The sequence below is a fragment of the Ictidomys tridecemlineatus genome, unplaced genomic scaffold (assembly GCF_052094955.1).
Source record: "Ictidomys tridecemlineatus isolate mIctTri1 unplaced genomic scaffold, mIctTri1.hap1 Scaffold_87, whole genome shotgun sequence".
NCBI lineage: Eukaryota > Metazoa > Chordata > Mammalia > Rodentia > Sciuridae > Ictidomys > Ictidomys tridecemlineatus.
The window spans coordinates 784982-807722 of record NW_027526114.1 but is presented as its reverse complement, the minus strand read 5'-3'; the positions used below and the strand labels follow the sequence as shown (position 1 = coordinate 807722).

The 22741-nt window shown below is 35.4% G+C and overlaps 1 non-coding gene and 1 pseudogene across 1 annotated transcript; one reads left to right on the top strand and one right to left on the bottom strand.

Moving 5' to 3' along the window:
• LOC144374762 (transport and Golgi organization protein 1 homolog) overlaps positions 1–22741 on the bottom strand; it is a 100358-nt pseudogene that overhangs the window by 22658 nt on the left and 54959 nt on the right.
• On the top strand, positions 9503–9609 carry LOC144374772 (U6 spliceosomal RNA). Its single transcript, XR_013434079.1, has one exon. It is a non-coding gene; the product is annotated as a U6 spliceosomal RNA (small nuclear RNA).

Sequence of the window (22741 nt, the reverse complement as noted above, 5' to 3'; positions counted from 1 at the left end):
CAGCATAATTTGAGATTCATCTACATCAGTTTATCTATCATCTATTTTTATTGCTGAGTAGCATTTCATTACATGTACATACCACAATTTTTCTATCATCTATTGATAGACATTTGGATTTTTTTCCAGTTTGGGGCTTTTACAAATAAAATAGCCAAGAACACTGATATAAAATTCCTCCTATTGCTATATAACTTATCTTTTCTTTGGAAAAGAATGGTTGGATATGACTGGTGTATGTTTACCTTTTTAAGAAGGTGATTCTACCACTTTATATCCCCACCAGATGTGTACCCATCCAGTTCCTCCATCTCTTCTCCAACCACTCAGCACAATTGTCTTTAATATTAGATATTTAATAAGTGTGTAGTGGTAACTCTTATGCTTCAAAATTGCATTTCCCTGATAATTATGTCAAGCATTTTTAATGTATTTACTATCTGTTTATCTTCTTTGATGAAGTGTTATTTTACAGGACTATATTTTTTTCTAATGCGTTCTAAGAGTTCTTCATATATCCTTGATGCAAGTCTTGATAAATGCTTTACAGTAATTTCCTCCCAGCTTGTGTTTTGTCTATTTCATTGACTTCAAAGTGTATTTTGAATTACAGAGGTTTTAGTTTGATGAATCCCACATTGTCAAATCCTTTTTAATGCTTTTGTTGTCAAATTTAAGAAATCTTTGCCAAACCTAAGTTCAACAAAAATTTTTCTCTTATTTTTTTCCTAGAGGTTTTGTAGTTTTGAGTTTAATATTTAAGTTTGTGAGTTAATTCTGGTGTCTAATGCAAGGCATGGATCAATATTTTGCATATAAATATGCAGTAATTTCAGTACCATTTGCTGAAAAAACTTTCCATTCTCTACTTGTCTTTCCATCTTTGTCAATGACTGTTGCCATATATATTGTGTATCTATCTCTGAATTCTTGGCTCTGTTTCAATATGTTTTGTCTGCAATCCTGATTACTGTAGGTTTAGAATATTTTTTTTTCCTCTTCGTATGGTACTAGGGATTGAACACAGGACCTTGCATATGCTAGGCAAGTCCTCTACCACTGAGCTACATCCCCAGCCCTAGATTAAGTCTTGAAGCCACGTTGCAATCAGCTTGTCATTTTCTACAAAACTCTGCAGGGATTTTGATTGGAATAATGTTGACTCTGGTGATTAAACTGGGATGAATGGACACCTTAGTCTTCTGACTCATAAATTAGGTATATCTCTCCATTTAGGTTCTCTTTAAATTCTATCAGCAATATTTTATAGTTTTTAATATATACATTTTAGTTTTTGCCACGTTTATGTTTAAATACTTCATATTTTTATTCTATTGTACATGGAAATCTTTAAAATTTCAATTTCTAATTATTCATTGTTAATATATAGAAAATATAATTGCTTTTAGATGTAAATTTTATCTGTCAACCTTACAATAGCTTTTTTCTAGATCATACCAGATTGTATCTATATATATTCATGTTATCTGAAAAGAAAGAGAATTTTATTTCTTCCTTTCCAATCTGAGTGCATTTTATTTCTTTTTCTTGCCTTAGTATACTAGCTATTTCCTTACTGCACCCCAGTACAATGCTGAATAGATGTAATGAGAGTAGACATCTCTGTTTGGTTTCTGATCTTGGGGAAAAGTATTCAATTATCAACCATTAAGTATGAGGTTAGCTGCATTTTTTCAGAGGATGTTTTAAGCTCCCTTCTATTCCTAGTTTGTTGTTTGTTTTTCTACATGAATAATCAATGCTGAGGGGCTGGGGTTGATACTCAGTGGTAGAGCACTTGCCTAGCATGTGTGAGGCAATGGGTTCAAATCTCAGCACCGCATATAAATAAGTGAATAAAATAAAAGTTAATCAACATCTAAAAAATTTTTTTAATTAATAATCAGGGCTGATTTTTTTTTACATGTCGATGCGATTTATTGTCACCTACTTGTACATGCACACAAAATAACAATATAATTTGGCCAATATTACTCCCCAACATTTCCCCCCTCTGCTATATTTTTTAAATGCTTGTTTTGTATCTCTCGAGCTAAACATAAAGATTGTGCTTTTAGGTACATCAATGTGGTAAATTTAATTGATTTTCAAATGTTAAATAAATTTTGGATTCTTGACATAAATCCCCATCATCCGTCTAGTTTTTGTCTATGATGTATTTTCCTTTTACATATTGTTGTATTTGACTTAAATTTTTGTTTAGAATTTCTGTACAGATTCATTGGAGATCCCATGAGAGGTATGTGGTTTTCTTATTATATCTTTGTCTTGGTTTGGTGTAGTGATAACACTGGATTCATAGGAGAACTATTTCCTTGCTTTAATATTCTACAAGGGTTTAGTATTACTACTACTATTAGGAATTAGTATCATTTCTTCCTTACAGGTTTAATTGGATCACCAATAAAGCTATCTTGGTCTTATATTTTTTTCTTTGAAGAAAGGTTTTTACCTATACCTTCAATTTCTTTAATAGTCAACAAGGTTTATGAAATTGTCTATTTTTCTTGAGTGAACTTTTGCAATTTGTGGCTTAAATAAAATTTCTTCATTTCATCTAAATTGTCAAGTTAATTAACATAAACTGTTCATAATATCCCCATTATCAGTCTATTATCTGTGAAATCTGTAGTGATATCCCTTCTCTGATTGCGAATATTGGTAACCCGTGTCTCCTCTTTTATTTCCCTCACTAGATGTTGATCAATTTTATTCATCTTAAAGAACTAGCTTTGGGTTTCATTGATTTTCTCTTATTTTCCTTTTTTTAAAATTTTACTGACTTATGGTCTTTATTATATCTTTTTTTCTTGCTTACTTGGAGATTAACTTATTTTTCCTTTTCTAGTTTCTCATAGTAGGAACTAAGTCAATGACTGGAGACTTATTTTTTAATAAAGCTATCTTGGGCCTGGTAGTGCTATAAGTTTTCCAATAACACTTTAGTGACATTGCACAAATGGATATATTGTTTTCAGTTTTATTCAACTCAAAATATGAATTTCTTCTCTGATTTATTTGACTCAAAAATTATTTAGCAGTGGGGGCTAAGGTTGTAGCTCAGTGGTAAAGTGCTTGCCTCACATGTGTGAGGCACTGGGTTCGATCCCCAACACCACATAAAAATAAATGTACTGTGTTGTTCATTTATACCAAATATATATATATATATATATATATATATATATATATGATAGATAGATACAGATATACATATAGATATAGATAGATAGCAGATAGCAGCCTGGCACTTAAGTTTTCAAATATTTGAGAATTTTCCAGATTTTTCCATTATTGATTTCTCATTTTATTGTGTTCAGAGAATAAGCTTTGCCTGACTTTGAATACTTTTATATTTACTGATAATTTTTTTAAGATCCAGAATATAGTTTATCTTGGTAAATGTTCCATGTGCACCAAGCTCCTTGGGGGTTTTCTATAAATGTCAATTAATTTCAAATGGATGGATTGATTATGTCATTCACACTTTCTACAACCTTACTTTTATTTTTCGTTTTCTGCCAATTACTGAGGAGAGGATATTGAAATCTCTAAATGTAATCTATAGGATTCATCATTTTCCTCATAATTCTATCAATTTTGATACTTCATGTATTTTGAAGGTCTAATATTAAAAGTACAAGCATTTAGGTTTATTATATAATCTTGACTGATTCGTTTATCATTAGGAAATAACTTTCTTTAGTCCTGATGATATATTTTGCCCCACAACCTCTTTTGGTTTAATGTAGCTACTCCAGATTTCCTTTGACTAGTGTTTAACATGAGATACCTTTTTCAATCATTTTAATTTTGACTTATTTGTGTCTTTCTATTTACAGTGTTATTCCCTTAGACATCTATTTGGGTCTTGCTTCTTTAGGCAATGTGACAATCTCTGTTTTTAACTGATGTATTTAGATACTTTCCACTTAATAGGATTACTGCCGTGCATAGGTGTAAGCTTAATATAATCTTCTATTTGTTCCTTCTGTTCTTTGTTCTTTTTCTTTTCTTTCTGTCTTCTTTTGCAGAAATACCACTATCGGTATTTTTAGTGATTCCTCTATTGGCTTATTAAGCTATAACTCTGTTTTCTAATCTTAGTGCTTCAGGGTTTAGAATATACATCTTTAATTTGTCACAATCTACCTTCAGATGATAGTATATTACTTCACATATTCAATAAGAACGTTACAATAGTTACTACCCTTCTGAGATTTATACTGTTGTCATGTATTTTACTTTACATGTTTTCTAAGTCCCATACTACACTGATATTTGTCTTTAAACAGTCAATGACTTTTTAAAATGTTCAAATAAGAAAAATTATTTTAAATATTTATGCACACAGTCACCATTTTCAGTGTTCTTTACTCCTTTATTCCATTATTTCCATCTGCTGTCTTGGTGCAAGTGTAGGTGAATTCTTTCAGCTTGTATGTCAGTACAAGTCTTCATTTTAGAAAGATATTTCACTGGGCATGATATTATCAGCCAACATTATTACTCTTCAAATATATTAAAGGTATCACTCCACTATATTCTCTTATGCCTAATTTCTGACAAGAAATCTGATGTCATCCTTAGTTCTTCTCTACATAAATGTCTTCTCTAACTGCTAAGATTGCTCTTTATCACTGGTTTTGAGCAATTTATTTATGATATAATATACCTTGATATAGCTTTATTCATGCTTTTTGTACTGTAGTCCCATTTAATATCTTGGATCTGCAGATGTACAGTTTTCACAAATTTTTGGCCATCATTTCTTAAAATATTTTTCTGAATACCTCTCATAGCTCAACTTGAAACTGTCCCACAGCTCACTGATGCTCTGGTTCACTTTTCTTTAACAGAAGAAATTTTCCCTGTTTCATTTGGGGTACTTCTCCTGCTATGTCCTCAAGTTCACTAATAATTTCATCACAATGCTTATTCTGGCATTAATCCCATCCACTGTGTTTATCATATATTTTCAACTCTAGAAGTCTGATTTTCTTAAAATATATCTTCTATATCTCTTTTTACCTTTTTAACACACGAAATATAGTAGTAATGACTTTTTAAAAAATGCCATTACCTCATTCTAACATCTCCGATAGTTCTCAGTTGGCTTTGATTGGATGATTCTTCTCCTCATCATTGTGGATTGTATTTTTCTTGCTTCTTTGCATGCCTGGTAAGCTTTGATTCGATGCCATACATTACGAATTACTATTCTTAATATTTCGTATACAATTAAATTACTGGAAACAATTTGATTCTCTTGGGTCTGAATATTTGTTAGGTATGACATAAATTGTAATAGTCAGTCCGAGGTAACACCCTTCTGATTATTCTACCCAACTTCCTTAGATAGTTTTTTCCAGGTGCTATTCTGGTCCCTGTGTTAAGACCTGTTCCTTCTAATCACTTAAGATGTTTTCTCTGACTTGCTAAGCAGTTTCATCACACTTATGTGCAGATCAATACCCTGCTGAACACTCAGAGAGCCGTTCACAGATTTCCAGAATTGTCTCTCAATGTAGCAACCTTCTTTTGGTACTCCACCCTGTGAATTCTAGTCACTTTGGTTTTCCTGGAATCTCAGCACCATCTCTCAATTCATGGTATCCTCTGGTTCTGCCTGACTTCCCCTTCTTTGTCATGGCTTGGGAATCTTAACATAGTAAAAGCTGGGGCAACTAAAGAGCTCATAGCATTTGTTCTTTATGTTTCCAGAATCATTCTTTGTTGCTTGATCTTCAATGTTACTGGATCTTAAAATTTTATATGTTTGTGGGGTTTTTTTCATATTTATTTTAGTTGTTTCAGTTGGGAAGGTGAAGCCAGTACCTATATAAAGCTATCATAGCTAGATGTAAAAATCATTTGCTTTTCTTTTTCTTTTTATGGTGCTGGGGATTGAACACATGGCCTCCTGTGTGGTAGGCAAGTGCTCTACCACTGAGCTGCATATCCCTTTTCTCATTTGCTTATTTTTTTAATAGCAGAATGCATAATGAAATAAATTTTAAAAGTTAACTATAAAAGAGAGTAATATCAGGGTAGACAGAACTGGGACAAAAGCTAGAGTTCTTTCAAAATCAGGCGGGAGAATCACAAGTTCAAAGCTAGCCTCAGCAACTTAGCAAGTCCCTACGCAACTTAGTGAGAACTATCTCTAAATAAAAAATAAAGAGCCTAGGTATGTGGCTCAGTGGATAGGAGCCCTGGGTTCAATCACCAGTACCAGAAAACAGAAACAACTTATTTTCACAAATTAACTTTGGCTCTTCTAAATATTTAAATAATTGTAAAATAAATAAAAAAATCTTTAAAAATTAACACCTAAATATTGAAAGCAAAAATGAAACAACCTGTGATATCATGTTGGTGACAAACCACAGAAATGAATTATTTCAAACATACCTTAGTGGGATATAGCTTAAAGACAAGAGAATTTCATTTCATTTCAGGAATACATTCCTGAAAGTATTTTAAACAACATAAATATAGTCGTGTGTTGCTTAATAATGGGAATAAATTCTGAGAAACACATCTTAGGCAATTTCAGTGTGTAAACATCATTGAGTATACTTATACAAACCTAGAAAATATAGCCATTTCCACACGTAGGTATTCATATATGGTATATCATCGCTTTGGGGATAAAAACCTATAAGATATTATTATACTGAATTCTGTAGACAATTGTAACATTGTAAATGTTTATATATCTAAACATATCAAAACACAAAAAAGATTAAAAATACTAGGTGTCAAGAATTTTTTAGCTCCATTATTATGCACTAATGACCAAAACGTCATTAAGTGGCACAAGACTGTAAACAATTATATTTATGTCATTGAAAACTGGAACTCCAACATCAGAGAAAGAAAACACAAATCTAAGATAGATGAAGTGAAGTAAAATCTCTCTAACATCCTGAATTTTCATGGGAATTATCTAAATGACATGATCAAAAATCCCCACATATTTCTGAGCTTTGTTCACTAAAATGGCTTACAAATGACAGTCAATTTGAGCAATAAGCAATCCTAGTACTTGGAATGGTCGCCTCTAAATATCATTTCCTATTGAAAGAAACCAAAGTTCTTTTAGAGAAATAGTTCCTTCAAGGTCTGGATAGGAAATGTTTAAGATGAACTTGGAACATCTCATAGTTCAAAAGCAAGGGAAACAGGTAACAATGACCACTAGGTGGTGGCAAAGGGTCCCAGGAGCCAAGATAAAGAGGCTTCTACAAGGCAAAAGGGGGAGAAATTGAGCATCAGATAAGAACAATTACTATTCCTAACTGGATTAAACACACCAAATATTTTTAAATGCATGACATCATATTGACTCTTAAATAAAAGTTAAAAAGATTTCAAAAGCCACTTTGGGTATCATTTGATAATGCTAGAATAATACCTTACTATTCTGAAAAGTGTTTAAATGAAGAAAAGGAATCAAATGTTTATCTCCTGCCTTAACTATACAAACTGAATATCTGTGTAAAGAATAATCAATCATAGCCAGGCGCTGTGGCACACACTTGCAATCCCAGTAGCTTGGGAGGCTGAGGAGGGAAGATAGCAAGTTCAAAGTCAGCCTCAGCAAAAGTGAATTGCTAAAGCAACTCAGTGAGACCCTGTATATAAATAAAATACAAAATAGGGCTGAGGATATGGCTCACTAGCCAAGTGCCCCTGAGTTTAATCCCCAGTACCAAAAAAAAGAAAGAATAATCAATCATAAATTTTTATTTGTATAGGCATCCCAGCCTTTAAATGAAGAAAGAAAAATCCCAGCAACTCAGACCATTGCTATTTTGCAACCTGTAATATATTAGCAAATCTCACCAAGGTCACTGTTGACTAGTAGTCAACATCAAAGGAGAGGACATGCAGATGTCAATGCAATATTTCCTATTAAATTTTCATAAGAAACAGAATTGAACCTAAACCTGACTACCAATTTCCAAGAAATATAAAGCAACAGAGAGAGACTGAGGTTGTTAGCTCAGCACTTGCCTAGAATGCATGGAGCCCGAGGTTCAATCCCCAGCACCACCAAAAAAAAGGGCAATAGAGAAAACAGGTTAAATTGTTGTACCAGGGGGATGTCATTTATTCACCCAAACTACAATATATCCTAGAAGTCCCACAAACATATTTTTTTTCAATTATTGCAAAAAGTTACAACAAAAGGAGAAATCAATAGAGAGTAACTTATATGAGACTTGTTCTCCCACTGAAAGCAACCAGAAAGTTGGAATACATATATTGGTACCAGGGATTGAACTCAGGAGCACTTGATCACTGAGCCACATCCCCAGTCTCAGCCCCATTTTGTATTTTATTTAGAGACAGGGTCTCACTGAGTTACTTAGCACCTCACTTTTGGCTTTGAACTTGTGATCCTCCTGTCTCAGCCTCCCGAGCCACTAGGATTAAGGCATGTGCCATCATGCCCAGTCAAAAAAGATTTTTAAAGAGCTATTTTCAGATAGAAAGCCACAAGGAACATGCAACTGTCACCCCTAAGAGCAGGAGAACAAATAGGTGAGCATTCTACCTGGAGGCACCCTCTAGACCTCAGTTTGAAAAGGGGAACACAAATGGGGCACAACAGTCTCACTGAGGAGAGAGAGACCAGAGTTCCAGGAGATTAAGCAGCCAAAAATATGTAGAGAAAACTACCAGAAACATGGGAGCCACAAAGAAAAAGAGTTCCAGAAATCTGCATGGAGGTGGTCTTCAGTTTGGGGCTACATTCTAAGCAGTACCTGTGAGGGCCAAGAACAACTATAAGCTAACCAATTCCACAGTTGGCACTGAGCTGGGAGAAGTCTGGATTCCAGCTAGCCAGAGAGAGTTGACATACAAAAACAGTATGGTCAACAAGCTCATGAAGAAGTATTTGATCCTGGCATCATGGCACATATCTGTAATCCCAGCAATCAATCCCAGGTTGAGGCAGGAAGATCCCAAGTGTGAGGCTGGCAACTTATCAAGGGCCTAAGGAAGTTAGTGAGACCCTATCTCAAAAGAAAAAAAAAGTTCACTCAATTTCATTAATTATCAGGAAATAAACTCACAAAGACATACCCACTAAAATGGCCCAAGTGCTAGTGAAGATGAAGTCAAGTGGAAGTCTCCTAAATTGCTGGTGGAAGTATAAAATGATTGTGGTCATTTTTTAGCATGGCTTGACAGTATCACATAAGACAAAAACATACATTAAATGTAGGAGGCAATTGCACTCCTAGATATGAGTCCACTTATAGTGGCATATATATGAAACAGTACTGTAGGAAAAATGAATCTATAGTTTAAAAAAAAAGTTATCAATGGTTGCCTGGAACAGGTGGTGAAGGCACTCACTGGGAAGGATCCCAAGGAAACCCCTTTTCTAGTGAAAAAAAAACTGTTCTATATCTTTATTATGGTAGTTTTTACATGGGTATCTACATTTGTTAAAACTCAGAGTGTGCTTGCTTTGGCAGCACATATACTAAAATTGGAACAATACAGAAAAAATCAGCATAGTCCCCGAGCAAGGATGACACCCACATTTGTGAAGTATTCCATAGTTTTGTGGAACCAACCCTTCAGCAGATGAATGGATAAAGAAACTGTGGTACATATATGAAATGGAATATTACTTATAGCATTAAAAGAGAAAAAAATTATGGCATCTGCGGGTGAATGGGAATATCAGGTTAAGGGAAGTAAGCCAATCCCCAAAACCAAAAGCTGTATGTTCTCTCTGAAAGTGGATGCTGACCCATAATGGGGGTGAGGTGGGTGGTAAGGGGCATGGAAAGAATGGAGGAACTTTGGGCAAAGGGGAGGTAGGACAGGTGAGGGGGCAGAGGGATAGGAAAGATGGTGGAATGAGATGAACCACATTACCCGAGGTACATGTAGGACTACACGTGTTGTGTACAACTAGGAAAAGTTTTGTTCCATTTATATACAATGAATTGAAATGCATTCTGCTATCATGTATAACCAATGAGAACAAATTTTAAAAACTCACTGATATTGGCTATCAAGGAATTACTGTTAAGTTGTGTGATGGCCCGTGGGTTCATTATACTATTCTCTATGCTTTTCTTTAAAGCTTTTCTAATTAAATTTATTTTTTAACTAGTACATAGAAACAAACATTATAATTATTGAAGTAGGTAACATGACATTTTGATGCATGTATACACTATGTAACGTTTAAATCAGTTAAATATATCTACCTCCTCAAACATCATTTCTTTATGGTAAAACTTTCACAATCTTTTCTTCTAGTATTCTAAAATATACAGTATGTTATGGTTACCTATAGTTCCCTACTATTCTCTCTGCTCTTATTTGAAAGTTTCCATAATAAAAATACTAAAAATAATTTTTAAATTAAGATATAACTTCAAATATTTAAAGGATTTCTATGTAGAAAAGAATTCAATTTTATAGAGGAAATCATGTGGAGGAAAATTTGGAGTCAATACAAGGATGAACTAGACAACAGAAGAACATATAGCCTTGTAAGAGAGTGACTCATGCTAGGAAATACTGGTGTACAGGCCTCATAACTATTCGTCAGGGCCACAGTAAAGAAAATAACAGCAATGAGTGAAAAACTAGACTAACAGCCTTCCAAGGTTTCTTCTAACACTAAGATTCTGCTAAGATTCCATTGATCAATGAATCTGATTGGTGCACATCTCCCAAACACATCAGAGCCTATTACTCTCCAGTCCTATCAGATATCATACTACTTGTTTAAGATTTTACATTGACTTGTTCATAATTTTTGCATATATTTGTTAAGTCCTTTTCTTAAGGCTTTCAAAAATCACAATCATACCTTACACCTGTTAGTCTCTTTTAGTCCTCACACAATGTCCTGTACATACTGGGCCATCAAAATGCCTTTTTGAAATCTCCTTTCAAATCAGTCTCCTAACATTGTGCCTCTTCTTTGCCACTCACGTCTATGTCTTACCTATCACCGTACAATCACTGACCATACCTGCACCACATTCATGTCCCCTGACCTAGACCTAGAGGAGGGCTCTGTGCATACCTAAAAAATATGAATAAAGAAATCCTTCCCATATCATGAGGCTGTTAACTTTCCAAGTGATGCTGATTCATTCTGATAATCAAATTATGACTGTAGAAGACTGCTTTAATCACTGGAAATATAATTATTCTAACTGCCTGGCTCGTACATACCCCTTACCCAGGTGGCTGCCACCATCATGAACAAACATGGAGCCAATTGAAAAATGATTTGTTTCTCCCCACCACATCTTTTCCACCCTGGTGGTCTTTCCTCCCCAGGTATTCATTGTCTTTATATCACCTTCTGACTGTCTACATGAGAATTAGGGCGTGTGTAGGGGTAAAACCCTTCAAAATGCCAGACACCTCACCAGACATTTTACCTTGTCAAATCATTTAATTCTTATGATTGGAGTAAGCATTATCTACATTTTTCAGATGAGGAAAACTTTTTTCAAAAGTTTAGTTATTTGCCCAAATGTCTAAATGATAACCTTGGGATTTGAAACCAGATCTACCTGGCTTCAAAATCTACACATTTTACAAGGAAAACAACAACATCATCTTTCTTACACAAGCCTTGAAATAACACAACCTACAGGAAACAACTTCAGTTGAGGAGGATTACTGTCACAATGGCACTAGGACCATCTTATCCTCCAACCTCTAAAAGCTTTCTCATTCCTATAATTAAACTCTAAAAGTCAAATATCAACAAATACCAATAGGGGGGAGGTAAGTCCTAAAATGCTTAGATAAGCTTCTAGACAGATTAAATGTCTTGTTTGGATCATGATTTTCTTTAGAAAGATCAGCCTTAAGTGACTCTTTCTAAGAAACAGATCTAACCTAATTCCTTTCATTCTTAAAACTTTCTAAGGATCCCCACTATTAATGGTCTAATGCTACTTTGGCTCATGACTTCCTTTAAGATTTGCTGGCCTCTCCAACAGGCCCATCCCCCTCCAACTTCACACTTTACAACACCAACTATTCACATTCTCCTGCCCTCCCCAAATATCCTTTCTTCATATTTCCATTTCTCTGAACACATTTCTTCTGACTGCCAGCTTCCCCCACCACCCCAGCCTGTCTAATCAACAACAAACCACATGTCAGACTCCTGTTTGCCTTTTGCCTGTGCTTCAATCACATCTCAACCACTTTCTGACCTTACTGATCACCCTTCCAACCATAATAAATGCATTTATGGACAATAATGTTCTACCATCGAATAAATACCTCTCTTTCTGCCATTATCTTACTGTGTTTCAAGTGAATGCTGTTATCTCCCTGCCAGAATGAAAGGTTCTGAGGGGAAGAACCAAGTTTTTACAGGTGTGCAAATGTCTAGCCTTGGTAGACAGCAAATCTTCCTCATGTGCTAAACCAAGTAGCCATTAAAGCCACACCCCTATGGCTTTTGTTTCAGGAGCTATCTACTCAAAGGGTCAAGAGTCATTTTCATAAAGACATTTTAAGTTTTTCACTTCATGACCAGAAGCCACTTAAAAACTAATAAATAATCAACATTCTAATTGAAGAAACTATGTCAAACTTACCATCTTAGACAAATAAAGCAAGAATGAATATAACAAGAAAAGTATGTTGTCCAAAAGGGTGGCATCTGCTGGCTCTTCGACCTTTATCTCTAGTTGGTTTTCTGTATCAGCAGCATCAACAGGAGTACCTTCTGTTATAAGTAGCTCTAAAATTGAAAGGGGAAATTGCTATTTTATTTTATGCTATAGAATAAGAATTGTCTCTCTTCAGTTTCAATATTCATCGAGTGTTTCACTAAATATATGAGTCACAGTGCCTGGAATATGTGGCTCTCCTAAAGACAATTAACACAACAGAGAAGAAAACTTCAAAATCCTAATTAGAACTGTCAAACCCTTCAATTATAAAATGAACAATCTCCAGTCTACTCTCCACTACTTCCATGGCCATACAACTGCTACCAGAACAATATTTACTCAAGGAAAATTTTTAAAACCAGAGATATATAGACAGGGTCACATTCAAAAAACATGGATTTAGTGCTGGTGAAACTTTGTGTTTAAAATTTTAGGAAAGCTGAAAGAGAGGGAGTCTTGGTTTGCAGATTTGCAGGTGGAATGGGCCAAGGCTTAACACAGTATCTGGCACCTGGCAGAGATACTCAACAATTATTTATTGAATGGACAGATGACAACTATTTAAAAAGAACACAGTAGTACCAAGAGAGACTAAAGGGAATTGGGTACAGACCTGCATTGAGGCTCTGTGAATGAGGTAGAATTCCAGTTAGACCTGAGAGCTTGTAGGGGTGGAATTTCAGTATGAGTTACATGAGCCTGGGGTATGTTTGATTAAACAGCAGGAGTCCAGCATGCAGTTATTAAGAAGTTGGACCAGTTGCCTCTAAGGTCTTTCTCAACCCTGAGATTCTATTCACTACTATTTTTTTAAGCTTTTGCCTAATTTTTTTTTTAGTTTTTGATGGACTTTTATTTTATTTATTTGTATGCAGTGCTGAGAATCAAACTCAGTGCCTCATATGTTAGACAAGTGCTCTACCACTGAGCTACAACCCCAGGCCCTCCATTCACTATTGGTCTATGAATTTGACTGCTGGTGAAGTCTGCCCCATTGGCTCAGCATCTCAGCACCTGAGACACATTAAATGACATTTGGGAAGATTTTACCTATTAAAGGTCATTGACATCATTTTGTGGTGGAACTTAAAAGGCCAGGGAAATAATTCATTCTTAATTTTGTAAGTCAAGTTTTCCCTATTCTTGAAAGTTTTGGAGCATGAAAATAACAAATCGTAATGGTGCGTGATTCATTTTCATAACCTTATAGAGTTAAAGACAGTTCAGAAGTCAGTAGTGTTCATATATGGATGCAATGTCTTCTGGAAAATGGGAGAACTCATATGTTATTCCTTCTCAAATTAACTGAATCCCCCCTTGCTATGAGTTCTCCTACACTCTGTGTGTGCAGATGGTGGGGGGAGGTTCAGATCAGTGCTGCCAAGCCCTGCACTGGTGCAGGATAATGCTTATAGCTATGCTTACAGACCAGAACCTTTAAAAACACAAAATACAGTAATTATGGCTTCATAGCACCATACTGGATGGATTAAAATAAACAATTAGTCATCATCTAATTTACTGATAAAATGAGAGTGAGCAACACAAAAGTAGAATGCTGTTGATGCCATTATTGGGGATTTTTTTGAAAAATTGTTTCTCATCTCCCACTGGATACTGTGCACTATGATGAAGTATTCGTAAGTGTCAATCTAAAATCGATTGCAGTTCTGTACTGTTTGCTGTAAGTATATAGTATAAAGATCTGGACCATTGACTGCATTTGAAAAAGTTTAATTACCATGTCCAGGAAGCAAGTCAAAACAGGACTTGAGCTATATTATATTCCATTTAGAAGAAAACGGAAGAAAAACACAGAATTTATGAGACTATGAACAGTGATTATTCAAGCTAACTTGTACTAGGCCAGACTTTCCTGGAAGGCCTGCTAAACACAGATTGTGGGTCCCACCCCTAGAGTTTCTGGTGCTGTTGGTCTGGTTGAAAACTACAGTTTTAGAGCATAAGGCCTTTGAAGAAAAATATTTTAGTTGTAAATGGTTTACACAAGCTAGTCATACCTAAACATTTGCTTTTAGGTGAGTTACAGTCTCTGGCCTATTTTTGATTTCTAGTCATCTTTATTCTTGCTTTTCTCTCACTTAAGATATTTTTTTTTGAACTCACATGTACCTATATCACTCTCTGCTCTATTTCGTACCTTTGGCAACAAATATCCTTGAAAGCCTTCATTATGGTAATGACTCTACTTTGTAGAGAAAAATTGGCAAGCTTTACCTGGGTCTACTTTCTCAGTATTTGGGATCTGAGACACTTCTGAAACACCCATGTCCTCAGTCACAGGTTGATTCAAGAGGCTGGGCTCTTCAGGATGGTTCATATTAAAATGATGACGCAGGAGGTTTGGCTCTTCATGAAGATTTCTATTAAGACGATTTGTGTTCTCTTTAGGAAAATCATCTTCATGGGGTGGCTGCATCTCTACAAGGGAGAAGAATGCATTGAGCCAGATGGATGACACTATCTACCCCCACTTAAGCCCAATGATCAGCACTCCCCCTCAGCACACAGTTCCAGATACCACAACACTGCCCTCCATGTCCTGGCATGAGCCCATGAGAACAACTGGGCAAGGATACGGGAGGGTTAATTGTTTTCATCCCATTTAAAGGATGACTGAACTATACAGTCAAATTTATAAAGAAGCCTCATCTGCCAGAGGACTTTCCTCCTTTCCCATTTCCATATCACCTCGTTCCTTGTCCATCATGTCTACCCTTTTGGCTGTGGTTTCAGTTTTCTTTAAAATCTTCCAAATTATACTCATTTCTTGTTTGTTTTCTTTGGTTTCTAGATGAGGATTGATTTCTTTTTTCAAAAGTTTATAAGCATCAGTCTTCTCCTGTTCGTTTGAGACCTGAGAAATGTTGCTGGTTTTGTTTTTTTCACTTTCTGGCACTTTCAATTTATCTGGTAGTATTTCTTCAAAAACTTCAAGTGAAGTTTGTTCACCCTGAGCATTATCTGTTTGACTATCTGCATGAGGATGGTTCTTCTGAGCCAAAAATTGTTCCTCAAGATCCACAGTGTTTTCTGAGAATGCACTTTCAATTTGTTGTGAGTTTGCTACTACTGGTTTAGGTTCAGGTTCAACATCCTGGGAGACTTCAGGAAATTGTCCCACTTTTTCTATAGCTTTCTCAGAATCTTCATATGCAGAATCATACAATTACCAAAATCCTAGAAGTTCTTCTACGTTATAATTATCAAAATCGTCTCCTCCAACATCAAAACAAACAAAATCTGTCTCCTGTAAGGAAAAGAAAACCATTAATGTGTCAATAACAAAGTATCACAAAAGCAAACTCATCCACGCTCCCAAATTCAGGATTGGTTCTAAAGAATCTTTGAGGTCAACCAGATTACCCTCCTCCAACCCCCACTGCCTAACTCCATCTATGGCTGAGTAAATCTGTCTTTTTCTAGACTACAGTGTTAGAAAGTCTATTCTTTCTTTCTTTCTTTTTTTAACATGGGTCATATTCTTTAAAAAGCATAATGAGTAAAAATGGTGACAATTTGATCTCCAACTGCCTGACTCTTGGGTCTCTCTCAATTTGCTCTGAACATAAGTAGGGAAAGGCAAGGTATCACTTATAGGATCCTCCAGCTCTTAATATCTACACCTATGTTTCAGAAATTTAACTCTTAATCATTTGCTCAGGAGAAGCTGGAAGATCCTGCAGCCTTGAGAAAGATGAATCAGTTTTAAAGTATCTTACTGAGATACAAGTACATTGGATGGAATAAAGAATGATATTAAGGAGGCTCCTCACATTATTATTACCACAAGAACAAACTGAAAACAAGATTCAACAAGGTATACACCTTTCTCTTCCATCAGGGTTTCACAGTCACTAAGATCTCTCTCAGGATTATGTGTATATTATCTAGTCTTCCTTCTTGCTACTAGTAAGCAAATTGATATAAAAGGAGCCATAGTATGAATGGACATGTTTTTAAAAAATTTCCATTCCTAATTAAATATTCATAATATTCTGCGGGGGTTCCGGGGGTGGGGGAGGCAGTTCAATGTAGTACGGATGAGTGATTTCCTCTCCTCATCACATGCATTTCTAAGCCATGAGGGATGCATGTAATGGGAAATACAATGAGAAGGCAGAGTTCAAAACAAATGAGTTCTCTGTAATCAGTGAACTGCTGTCACAGCTTAAATCCCAAGAACTCTCTTTACCAACAATGAAGTCCAACAAGCAACAGAAGTGATTTTATGGCCCCTGAGATTATAAAGAAATTTTAGGAACAGCAACAACAAACAGGATGACTTTATCCATTCAGTCCATCTAATCTAAGAACTGTCCTAGCCTAGCAGCTTGCGTATTCTACAGCCACTACAAAGAGCTGCCCAAAGATGTTTCAGTGTTGGTGGGCATCAATTACTATACAATTTAAAACTCTAGAAAATAATCAGCTGAAGCGAGAATTCTAGAACACGAAATCCTTTCAGTCACAAAATCAATTTAAGTCAGAGCACCATACAGGAATGTTGTATAAAGGAAGCAGTTGGGGCCTTAAAAGATCTGAGACTGAACATCACCTGAAATGCTCAGGTCCCCTTTTCCAAATCTATAACATGACTATGATCCCGTATATGACTAAGAATAAGAAAACCTTTGTAAGTACATATTTCTAGCCTAGTATAAAAGTTAGAGTTTATTAATTTAACCTAAATATACTTAAAATGTCTAATAACTATCCAATGAGTTTTGCCTGTAAAATGAAATTATTTGCCTCTTAGAATATCTGTTTCAATATATTAGACAACTCTCAGATTATAATATAATCACCCTTGAATGCCTTTCAAACTTTTTTTTTTACAGGTAGTCTGATTTCAAATGAAAATCTGACACACAAATGTTAGATTGCCCCCCAAACACATTATAAAACATTCAGAAGCAGTTAACTGAATATAACCGATGGATTTATAAGCCAGTTTACAATTGAGAACAAAAAAGAAATCCATAACTTACATCTGTTGGAATTTGTAGCTCTTCTTTAGTATATTCACGAACTACCTTGATGAAATCTTTTGGAAAGTATCCAAACATACGGCCAACCTATAGTGCAAAAGAGACAAATATCAAATAAATTCTGTACAAGGAATATAAATAAGAGATTTCTCAGAAGTGGCAGGAAATATACACATAATAGATAGGTATATGGTATTACCAAGAAAGAAAGTTGCTATAACAATTACACTGAGATTATTATTCCAAATAAAAATTAAGTACAGAACTATTAAAAAGCAACATTTCCAACCACTGAAGTTTTCTTTTTTACATTTAGCTTAATTCTCAACACAGAGCATATAAAGTTAAGACTTCTGAAGTAAATAAAAGATCTGCATAGAAGATTATTGGATACTATATGGTTAAAACTATGTAAATCAAAGCTGGTTATAAATGCAATTCCAAATAACCTCTAGCAAGAATTTACCTGTACATTTTGTAGCATTGCTCATAAACCAATATTTATGTCTTTCTTAACCAATACACAACAGTCATAAAAATTAATAAGTAAAAACAATACAAAAATCTCTAAAATGTATTACCACTATAGCAGATGTATTGATAGTATATGCTTTCCTAGCTTTGTCCAAATCTACTTTTACAAGTACTTGGGGAGTGCTGAGGGCCATTGTCAAGTAGGAATGAAGCTTCAAAATTTCCTTGCCAGCGTACTCCATGTTAAATGGATTTCACTGTTGACATTGCATGTAAGGTGACCTTGCTCAAGGACCAAGGCAGATCCGGGTTTAGAGCTGATCAGGTTTGAGGAAGTATCCCACTCCTTAGGGTGTTCCCGGTTTAAGACAAAAGGAGTTTTAGGGAAGTTGGAGGTTGAAGATTATTGCTGCTGGGAGTAGGGCGTGCCTGCAGCCTGAGTTCCCGCTGAGTTCTCCTGGAGAAAAAGTTTTTAGGAGGTGAATTGTTCGGGAGATTGGATTGCCCCCGAACCTGTGTGGAGGTGGTGTGAGTCAGGAATAAAGAATAGCTGTTTGAATCTACAAGGCTGTGAGTGCCTTCTGATTCTGTGCCCAGCCAAGACTGCGGCATTATGGTGGCCCGTACGTGGGATGTCTGAAGCTTGGGGGTAAGTGAATTTGCTCGCTCCTGAAAGAGAGCAAAAAAATGGGTGACCATTTCAAAAAACAATGTGTTCTTGTTTTGATTTATTTTGTTTTCATTTCAAGTGGCCTGTTCCTAGAACTTTCTCAGGCAAACTAAGGAAAATGGTTGACTCAAGGTTTGAAGTTGTTCGCCTCCGAGGAAGAAAAATTGTTAGAGGAAGGAGGTACCCCAGTAAGACCAAGAAAAACTATGGCATATGTTGATACAATACAAAAATGTAGCCCATGGCTTTATAAAGATGAGTTATTAAGTATATCAATGGGACCATTATGGTATCCTGTAGAAGGATTTTTCTTCAACAAGAAAGAGATGACTAGTTCTGTTCACTATACTTGTCTTGGTTTTTACAGACAGCTGATTCATTTACAAAGCTAAAATGTTAAAATATCAACCACTAAATATGAAATCAAGTACTCTTTACTTATTAAGTTCCATAAGGTAATATATTTAAACATTATGTGTGTTTTCATAAATTGGCAAATGGAAAAATGTTTAATATTGCTTTGGTCTGTGTCTTTGCTGAAACAAGGTTACTAAGTGTTAAGATTCTATCATGTGTAATTTATATACAGAGAGTATAAGAAGTTTCAGCTGGGTTTCAATTACAGTATAACAGTACCTTAAAAAACATGAAAGTATTTCATCTTATTAAAGTGGAGTAATTTTATAAGGGTTGTTTTAGAATGTGAATTTATAAAAAGGGTTAATGGTTAAAAAAGAGGTATAAAAAGATTCAAGATGTGGAAATATATTTTAATATAAAAGGTTAAAGGAAAAAGAAATGTTTCTAGTTGAGATAATCTCTGTGTGGTAAAGTGAAAATTTGTAAAATGCCATTTAAAAAGATTTTGAGGAAACTAGATTTAATTTAAAAGCTTGAGAAAGGTAGAAAGAACAAAAAGGTATTTGTACATGGCAGATTGAGACAAAGCTTCTTAATGGAGTAAAAAAGAGCCTTTGGTTGAAGGGCAGCCATGTAAACTAATATTAAGCGATTTAAACAAAATCTAAGCCTCGTTTAAAAGAGTGAAGCTGTAGGTGGTGAAAAAGTACATTTAATAGTACAGTATAGATGATAAATGAAATGCTTTAAATGGTTAAATTGAAGGAAGATTGCTTTACTCATCAAACTATTAAAATGTACTTATTAAACTAAAAAGAGGGAGATGAGATAATCTTTGTTTGGTAAAGTAAAAAGTTGTAAAATGTCTAAGTACATTGCAAAAAGCTTTAAAAGGTTAAATTGAAGGTGGTTAAGATGCCTTCACGATGGAGGAAAAAAAATATAACCCATGAAAATGGGAAGATAATAAGATAAAAGATTTAGATAAAGAAGATTAAAAATTTGAAGTGGAAAACTTCAAAAACAGAAGTACAAAAAGGTAAAAAAAAAAGAGAGAAGATGTAGAAAGATAAAGATATAGGAAGATAAAAAGATGTAGAAAGACAAGAATTTTATACCCACAAAATAGGAAATGAAAGAAAACTAGGAGAGAAGAAAGCAACTAAGGGTAAATATAAAAACCTTAGAAGAAAACTAGAAGATAGAAATAAGATGGAAAATGGTTAAAAATGTCAAGTAAAGGTATTTCAGATAGAAAATACAAAGGGCTAAGACAACTATGGTTTCAAACCACATCTAAAAATTAAAAGGACTAAAGTAATTCTAAAAACTAAGGCAAAATGCTTTTGAAAGACTTAAATTTAAAAGGATCTTAAAGGGGTATATATCCCCCAAAGATAAACTTAAAATAACCCTTTTTTTACTCTAAACTTTTAAAATTTGGATTCATCAGGACTTAATGCTGCGGAAAGACATATGTATCCAAAAAATGTATATAAGCCTAAGGTACTTTGGAAAGATATTCTAACAGGACATTGGAAAGCTCCTGACCCAGTGTTTGTCTGGAGTCGGGGTTCTGTTTTTGTGTTTCCACAGGGAGAACAGCAGCCGATTTAGATTCCAGAGACACTAACTAAAACAATTTCTACAGACCAAAAAGAAGATAATTTGACTCAAATCCATAACAGCTGATATCCAGAGCTCCAGCTTGGCTATTCTTACATCTGCGACAGTGATTAACCACGGTGCCTTTTTTCAATATCTATTTTATTATTGCATTTTTCCCACATCATAAAGTTCTATTTTATTTTTTGAGCTCATACAAACCTAGGTTAATGTTTTTCTGATCAGCTTTGTTTTTTGACTGTGTTTTATTTTTTGACTGTGGAGTTTTTAAACATTGCAATGGAGATTTTACCTAGGTAAAGCTAGAAGGCTGTTATTATTGTCTTATGTGTTATATGTTATGAGTGCACTGTTTTGTGTTGCATGTCAGTATGTGTGTATGTCCATATTTTTATATGAGGAGGGCTCATGAAAAAATGGATCTGAATTTTCTTTTTTTTTATTCACGTGATTTAAGTGGTTTAATCTAAATTAGGTAAACAGCTGTTAATGATTGTTTTCAAAGGTGGTTAACAGATCTGTTTGCTTACTATTGTTTTTAAAGGTGATTAACAGATCTGTTTGTTTACTTTCACTTTTCCTTTTCATTATATTTAATAATTCTGTTCAGGATAATGTCTCTTTAACATCATTGCCAGAATTCCCATCTCCATCCCAGTGCCAGTGAAGACTACGAAAACCAAACTACAGCTTCTATGATAGCTATCACAGTAAACTGTATAAACTGATGCATCAATGAATATAACTCAACAAGTAATGCTCAATCAAGGACTTGATTTACTTTGGGAGGAAATGAACATATCGATAGACTCCTCCGATTTGAACTGCTTGCAGAACTTGCTTGGACTATATATGAGTTGCATGCATTGTGAACTATCGTCTGGTGCAGCGAATTGTGGTACTGCTGGCATATCCTTGCTGATGGTGTCACTAGTGATGCAATTTCCTTGCCAGCGCACCCCATGTTAATTGTGGTAATGCTGGCATCTTTGCTGATGGTGTCACCAGTGACACAATTTTTCCAAAGGAGCCGTCAATTGGCTTGGTGTCGTGGCATTTCTGTATCCTCCTCCCTTCTACTAGTGATGGTCTAAAATTTGGGGGCCAACAGAGGTGAGGCAAGAACCTCACCCCCCCCACTGGCACCAAGGTTAAATTTGGGGGCCAACAGAGGTGAGACAAGAACCTCACCCACCCACACTGGTGCTTAGGCCTATCCACAAGCATGGCTGAATGCTGGACCGGTAGTCAGTGAAGGGTTGATCTGGTTGCAGTGGATTCAACCCAAGACAGGAAACTGACGTCTAAAGGTCAGTTCTCCCATGACGGGTAAGAACCATATGTTGAATTGGACAACCTACCAGGCACGGTCCTTTAGCCACATTGCTTGTTGTTTAATTAATCAGAAGGGGGGAGAAAATTAATGCTGCAGTCTTGGCTGGGCACAGAATCAGGAGGCACTCACAGCCTTGTAGATTCAAACAGCTATTCTTTATTCCCGAATCACACCGCCTCCACACAGGTTCGGGGGCAATCCAATCTCCCGAACAATTCACCTCCTAAAAACTTTTTCTCCAGGAGAACTCAGCGGGAACTCAGGCTGCAGGCACACCCTACTCCCAGCAGCAATAATCTTCAACCTCCAACTTCCCTAAAACTCCTTTTTTCTTAAACCGGGAACACCCTAAGGAGTGGGATACTTCCTCAAACCTGATCAGCTCTAAACCCGGATCTGCCTTGGTCCTTGAGCAAGGTCACCTTACATGCAATGTCAACAGTGAAATCCATTTAACATGGGGTACGCTGGCAAGGAAATTTTGAAGCTTCATTCCTACTTGACAATGGCCCTCAGCAGGGGAGAAAATAATATTACAATATAATGC